Raw genomic sequence first — 8116 nt, 5'->3', positions numbered from 1 at the left:
CTCAAAATTGCCCTGATCATAATATTTCTCATGTTTTGTATGTCGTCATGTTAACACTACACCGCTAACAAAATTAACTTGTTGATTCTCGTCAATAGAGTGATAAGTCCGCAAAATTACCCCGATCGTAACATTCTAACAGTCCAACTCTCATACTTAAACCCTTTTCCTCAGTGGATTAAACTCTTTCCTAAATTATCCCTAGGAAAATTTGTGAGTTTTACTCTATGAGGAAATTCACATCAAATTAAAATTACACTTCTGGCATTTATAGTCTTCTTTAAGTAATTAAAGCAAAAGCGTAATACAGGAAGAATTCTATTAGTCAGCCCTATTTTGGGAGAATAATAAGGTGTTTATTCTCAGTAGTTAGAAATTTTCTGGAGTTATCTTAAAGGATAATAAGGAGAATTTTCTAAATCAGATCTATCATGGAAAGTTGTAATTTTGTTGCTTCGAGATTAAAAATAATGAGAAACTAATATCACTTTTTTTTATTCAGAAACTAAAAGGAAGTGATACAGAGCCGTTCTTAAGAAAAAGAATAATACAAGGCCAAGTCAAAAGAAGCAAGTTGAGCTTTGGCATCAGAGAGCTTTTCCTCATGATTGGCCCGTACAACGGCTTCAGCCTTCCTCCGCAGCTCATCCTCAGTGGGTGCTACTTAAGCGCCTGCCTCCTTCTTCGCTCTTTCAAGAGCCTGAGCTTCTTTATGGTAATTCAAAAGAGTGTCCACGTTTTTGGCCCTAAGTATATTAACAACGGCTTCTTCGCAAGAAAGCTGGGCCTTCAATCTCAGTACCTCCGCCTCAGCTTCGACAAGTTTTGTACGAATGAGGTCCAGAGAAGCAGTAGAGAGCTCCAGTTCTTTTTGTCTCAGATCGTTCTGCTCTCGCAAGTACGTAACTTGAAGCTCTTTTTCAGCCAGACCCAGCTCAATTGCCTTACGGCGAGTCACTTCCTCAACTTGGAGGTCAGCAAAAGTAGACACGATCTGTGTCTGAATATCTGCATGGCTGAGGGCTTCTAAGTGTTTGAGCCGGGCTTCTAAGTGAGAAATGGCTTCCGAATAACGTTCAAAGCATTGGGCATTGCCTACACTTTTGACTCCATTTAAGCCTTCTTCTAAGAGAGACTTAAAAAAATCAAAGCGGCCTCGACCAGCTGTGACAACTTCAATCACCTTCCTCACAAGACTGTTCAAATAACTCAGGGAAATATGGAGGAAGTCAGGAGCGTCCGTTGGACTAGAAAAAGCAATGGAAGACGACTCGAAGACCCTAGAAGTGGACGTATCAAAGTATGGACTAACAAGTGATCTGGGTGTTGAAGTCGCGGAGGTAACTGAAACATTCAATTGCGAAGGACTTGAAGTCAAAGCTATCATTGTCCTCGCCTGAGACGTACTTGGTCCGGCCTCTGTTGGTGCAAGTGAAATCCTCATCAATGCTACCGGTGAAGCAATTGCCGTGGATGAACTGGGCAAAGGTTGCTCTTGCAAAGGAGTTAGTACTTGCACAAGCTGCTGTTCTGGAGAAGGAGTCATAGTAATAGCCCCGGGCAATGCTGCCGGTGAATCAGCCACCATGGATGAGCCAGGCAAATGTTGCTCTTGCAAAGGAGCTGACACCTACACAAGTTGTTGCTCCGTAGGAGGAGTAGCAGTGATAGTCCTGGGAGGAGGTGAACCTGCACAAAAAAAGGGTCGGAACGCGGAAAGAACATGCGGAAGAATATGAAAAGGAGTATAACTAGATGCTTTATCGGATGGGACCTTGGGAGCATCATCAAAAATGGTTATGTCATCCATAGAATTATGCTCTTCGTCCTCCACGTCATCACCTGGCATGTTGCCGACGTCAGCATTCTCATCAACTCTATCTTCATCAGCTACATCACCAATCGAGGAGCCTTCATAATCTACTTGCTCCTCATCATCCTGTATGGCTGAAGATTCAGGAAGACTAGTGCCAACAGCTGGTTTAGTCATAAGTCCCGTTGTCGGACTAGGACTTAAACCACCAGCCTGTAACATTAGTGCTGAAGGAGGAGGGGATAGATTCCCTTCATGGTCCTGGGATTTTAACACAGGAGCCCTAAGAGGGTCTGTTGCTGGAGCAGATTCTGCATCTATGGCCATTAATTCATTCTCTTCATCCTCGGAGGGACGGTGAGAAGAAGCTTCACTCGATAAAGCCGGGCCATACGAACGGAGCCCAGTTCTATGGGGCAGGCCTGCAACTGAAGATTCATGTTGTTCTTCATCTTTAGCAGCTCTGATAGCGTCAGCCATCAGCTTTGGTTTTTGCTGGCCTTTAGGAGGAGAAGACCCAACCATCAGCTTCCGGCGGGTCTGCTTATCGTATTGGCCAGTTTCATTCGCCGAAAGTTTTCTCTTTCCAGCTACCCTTGCCGTGGGAGAATCTACCACCCGGGGCTCCTCCACTGGAGAAGGTTCGGCTGCTTGCTCCTCTCCCTGTTTAGCAGAAGGGTCTTCAATGGATAAAAATTCGTCGATTCCTCTCAGACGGGATGTCTTTGATCCCTTCCTTGAAGCATACATATGTCGGATATCTTTTAGACAAGACGTATTTAAGTTGTAATTGGGAGTCTGGGAAGCGGCAAAGTACCAGTTGCAGAAGCTTATGGAAGTGTAAGAATTGGGTGTTTTGTGGGGAAGCCTGAAGATGGCTTTGGTACAACCTGCCACAGAATAGTATCAAGCCCTGGCCTCCTCATATAAGTTCCGGCAAGCTGATCATACCCAAATTGGCGAGCGAACCTATAAGGTTGATAGGGCTCGAGGAAACATTTGTCACCTTGCTGGAAGACCAGGTAGCCTAGCCTGATAGAAAGGAGCCAATGGAAGACGCCCACGCTAGACGCCCCCGCTCAACTGGGTGAATCCGTTAGGCCCCGCCACGTCCTGATACTCTGCTCCATAGAGCCCGCCTTCAAAATCGGAAAAACAACGGAAGATGTGGTAGTTGGCGTCTCGTGACAAAATCTGGCGAATCCTAACCATATAACTCCCCTCCCATTTTGCAGATTCTAGTCGTTACACAAACGGGATGAATGAGTCACCTGGAGGAGAGGCTGCACTCATTATGGAAGGACAGTGAAGCACATACCAAGCCATCAGATAAGTGTAAGGTAGTGGTATCCGAGGATTGGGAGTTTTGAAAACCTTGTTACCATCAGACTCCACCTCTATAACATCAATAAAATCCAAAGCCAATTCACGCAGCCCACTCTGCAAGCAACCCACCATGGCATAAAACAGATTCAATGGCCTCCCGTGCGCCAAAAGAACAGCCGTGTAGATCACCTCAACATCGAGAGCATCAATTGGCCTGGTAGGAACGACGCACCGCTTGAACCACAACATCAAGAATCCAGCCAACAGCACTGTGTCGAAAATTAGGATCAGAGCTTGATAGTGGAAACTTTCAAACTCCGTATGAGCCGGGAAAATATCTTCCTTGGCCTCATTGGTATAATGAGAGGTAGCAGCATCGATTCGAGCTTGAACCTCCTCTAAAGTGCTGGCAGGCAATCTGGTCACCGAAACTCCTTTATTGGTCAGTTCTAGAATAAATACTCTGCCCAAGACACTTGTTTGATGCCACCTCCTCGAACCCCTGTCTGCTGCATGCAAATGTGGAAGTGACACATGACTTCCCAAAGAGTAGAATAAATTTTGAGGCTCACTTTTCTTAAAATTTTAAGTTCCGTTGATCCTGGAATAAATTCTTCATACGGCAGATCCCCGAGAAGAAGACCCGAGACGTGGTGCATCTCGTGAAGAGCAAAGCCTAACTCTCCCACCAGAGTGAAGAAAGTACAGGTCTCAGGATTATACTTCTCTAATATGGAGAAGAAATGAAAGTGGCTCTGAATGATCCCGAATTTAGTAGCCCGCATCGGAATCTCTAGGCCAGCTTGGGTAAGGGGCGTTTCTAATTCCTCCAAAACAAATTTGGTCATCCGGGTCCACCACCCTGTTACCGGAGAATGAACCCAGCCTGGAGTTCTAAACCCTTGCCGGGAAACTCTCCTTTCTTTGCCATAAACTTTTTGACGAAGGTGTTCGCCGGGCTGGCCACTTCACCAACAGGGTACTCTTTAGTGAACAAGCCTCGGCGTAGAGCTGCCACCTGTCTGTTATAACCAGCTGTGCGGACCCCTTGAAAAGTTAGTGTTCCGAGAATAACTCCATCCTGATCCTTAACAAGGCTCCAATCCATACGGACCCCTTGAAAAGTTAGTGTTCCGAGAATAACTCCATCCTGATCCTTAACAAGGCTCCAATCCATACGCCTTGGGATGGAAGCGTACTGAAAATATGATATGGGGAACATCCTCTCTATATTGGGCAAGAAAAGGTTGCGGTCTCTAACTTTTCGCAGCCACTTGTAGTCCCCATCATAAGCAACGCCTGCCTCAAAGTCAACGAAATCCCCGAAGAGGAATCCAGGTTTAACTATCGGTTTACGGCTCAGGTTCTCAAGTCTAGCGTCCGTAACCAATATCCTAAGAGTTTCGGGAGAAGCTTGAGTGATTAGTTCCACACGGCTCTTCTCCATAATTCGGAAAACCGGGAGTTCTCGGCGCAGGTTGAATGTTATGTTCAGATCCACACCACCTTCGTGCCCAAAATGATAGCGAAAAGGGAGAGGCTCACTGGTGTGATGCACTGCAAAAATAAAGAAAGAAGTTAGACAATGTAAAGGTAATTAAACGCGAAGATTGAGTTTCGCGTCAAAAGTCTTACACGCGGAGATCGAGTCTCGCGTCAAAAATCTTAGACGCGGAGATCAAGCCTCACGTCAAAAATCTTAGACGCGGAGATCGAGTCTCGTGTTAAAAATCCTAGACGCGGAGATCGAACCCCGTGTCGAAAATACTAAATGGCAGAGTCCAGCTCTGCGTTATCGAAACGAGTCTCCTCGTTGATTCAAAAATAGGAACTCGCCGTAGCGAGTTTAACGATCACAAAGGTCATACTCACCACCGATTAGAGGGATTTGAGGTAGCGGCACGCTCGCCTGAGTCACGGCACCACCGGCCGACGAACCCTGAGCCAAGGCGACATTGGATTTGGAGGGTCGAGAGACGGTCTTCTTCTTGGGCGCTATTGATTTCAGTCGAAGGAGAGGAAGAATCGCTTTCGCCGGAGATGAGAACGAAAATTTTTGTTAAAGTTTCAAGAAGAGTCGAATGACTCTTGATTCGACCCTCAGCTGTCTATTTATAGACAGCTATGAGCTGTCAAATCGGAACGAGATTCTAGGCTAGAATCCTACCCAAACTCGATCTCAATGATCGAGTTGGTTGAACTTCCAAACGCGAGGCTCACCCACGCGTTCAAACTCTCGAGCGCAGAGTTCACCCACACACGTTCTAATTCTCAAATGCAGATCTCACCCACGCATTCCAATCCTTAAATGCAGAATTTATCTATGCATTTGGACCGCTATAATAGCGGCTTCTCGACTACCAAGGCTATGGTACAGCCCCAGATAAATAAAAGAAGAGCTAACAGCGATCATCAAGGTGACCAAAGCCGAGAAGAAATAGACGACTCCACTGTGGAGTCTATTGGATGAGTACAGATAGATTATAATCAACAACATTGAAATCATCTGGCTCGATCCAGCGCACAACTCATTCTTCTAAGTGGCTTAACATTCCCACCAAGATTAATGAAGCCAGGAGCTACGCATAATTCATTCTTCTGAATGGCTTAACATCCCAACAAAGATTAAATGAAGACACGATCCGACGCGCCACTCATTCTTCTAAATGGCTTAACATCCCAACCAAGATTAATGAAGACAGGAGCTACGCGCAACTCATTCTTCTAAGTGGCTAAACATTCCCACCAAGATTAATGAAGACATGATCTGACACAGAACTCATTCTTCTAAATGGCTTAACATCCCAACAAAGAGTAATGATGATATTGCAAAAATCGTCACCACCAGTTGAGCTGATCAAGAAAGGAGATAAAGTAGATTCCTTTGAGGCTGCCCTCCTGACTAAACTTAGGATAAAGTCCCTCTTATGCGGGCTTGCGATTCTCTCTGTCTATGACAATGGATCTGTCTTAAGCCTAGAGGTGCTCAACCTCACGGAGGATGACCACGTTGACAAGTTTGCAGCTGGTGTTTCTATGGTTGCTCTGTTGTCCTTGGCTCTCTCTTACCCAACTCTTGCAGCTACGCCTCACATGTTCGTCAATGCCTACAAGAACGTCATTGCTGTTGCTGTTGACACTGAATACACCTTCCCACAGGCTGAGAGGGTGAATGAGTATCTAAAGGATCCGAGCAAGTTTGCTATTGCTGTTATCTCTGTTGCATCTGCTGAGAATGCTGCTGCTCCTGCCTCTAAGGAAGAAGAGAAGAAGGACGAGCATGTCGATGAGTCTGACGATGACTTGGGATTTAGTTTGTTTGACTAAGTTCATTGTCATCAAGACTCAAAAGTTACGTTGTTTGGTTTGGGGTAACATAATTTCAACATTACAACAACCAGGTTCGCGACGTCTTCAAATCAGACGGAGTAAACAATCAATCCACTAAATTTTGGGATCTAAAGTATTCCGAAAATTCATCTCAGTTAACCACGAACTTTCAAAAACTTTGGAGGGGGTTCTGTAGACTGTCTAAAAATCATAATGGATAGCTAATCCCCATCAAGCTCCAACAATGAAAGTTACAATCAGATAGCTTTCATGCTAACAAACGAAAGCTACAAATGGAGAACTTTTCACATAGAGCGAGAAGAGTTACAATTCAACGATACTTCCGACAACTGATGAAAACTCTATTCGGCAGTCTTCATAATCTACAGTGAAAGTTACAATCTGACGACTTTCACACCCCACAACAGCTAATGCGAAGATTAGTGAACAATGGTCATTGCAACGCTCTACAGAAGAAGTTATAAATCAACTAGCTCCTTCTAAAACGCGGAACTCATCTTCGCGTTACAATTCTTGAAATGCAGGCGACCCGATATGAAAACAAGAATAAGAACGCCAATGCAATCACAAACAAAACGATATGTTTACGAGGTTCGGTCCCCACGACCTACGTCCCCGCTCCTCACCTCGAGGAGATCTCCACTATCACAACCGGGTTTTCTACGTTCACCCGAACAACGTTTACACCTCACAATACAATCACTATGTAATCACACCTCACACACTAAGTGTTGGTCCTAGCCCGTGTCCTCCTCCTCAAGTGCTCGGTTACAACCTCTCCCTGGGCACGTCAACCGACGCCACTCCTCTTGGATTCGACCCCGTCTCTCACCACACACTTCTCTCGGTGTACAAGTGTATTACAAGTGAATCCTCACAATTAAGCACAATATAAATCAATTGATTGTTCTCTAAACAAGGTGAGAACTCAATTAAGCACAACTCTTAGTCACAAACCCACAACCCCAAATTATACTATGAATGTAAATACAATAAGCTCAAAAGGTTGTGTGTGAACAAAGAGATATAAATCAAAACTAAACTCAATGTAGTTCTAGCTAAATAACAATGATAATCAAATATATAAAATAGCTAGAAATAGAGTTTAGAAAACTTCTCAATATATCAAGAGTGGAGGGAGAAGAGTTGGATGCCCAAACACCAATAGATGATCTCCTCAAGCTCTTGTTGAATTGAATCACAAAACCGAAACACTTAATTGTTTAAAAGCTTCTTAAAACAAACTTAAACAAACACTAAACAAGTTTAAACCCTTGTTAAAATCTTTTAAACCATTCTCTTGTTAGTTGAAAGATGACAGCAATGGGGTATTTATACCCACTCCAAAACTCAGCCAAAACCCCAAGCAAAAGTCCAAAAAGCCCCAGAAAAATCAACTCAGAAAATAGCCATTGGAGTGCAATGGATCTATTGTCGGTCGACCGAAAATTCTGTCGGTCGACCGATGGAGAAGTTCGGTCGACCGACGGAAAAGTCCGGTCGACCGCTATCCAGGTCAAAACAAAAGAAAACGAGCAGAGACTTCGTCGGTCGACCGGTGCGGTCGACCGATGGAGCTTTCGGGTCGACCGGACCGGTCGACCGACAGACTCTCTGTCGCCCAGT

The 8116-nt window shown here is 44.8% G+C and overlaps 1 pseudogene; it reads left to right on the top strand.

The window, feature by feature from the left end:
* LOC109839187 lies at window positions 5448-6466 on the top strand (annotated as a pseudogene).

This window comes from Asparagus officinalis, chromosome 4 (genome assembly GCF_001876935.1).
Source record: "Asparagus officinalis chromosome 4, Aspof.V1, whole genome shotgun sequence".
NCBI classification, from domain to species: Eukaryota; Viridiplantae; Streptophyta; class Magnoliopsida; order Asparagales; family Asparagaceae; genus Asparagus; species Asparagus officinalis.
The sequence above is the reverse complement of the archived record's forward strand: the minus strand, read 5'-3'. Positions and strand labels throughout refer to the sequence as shown.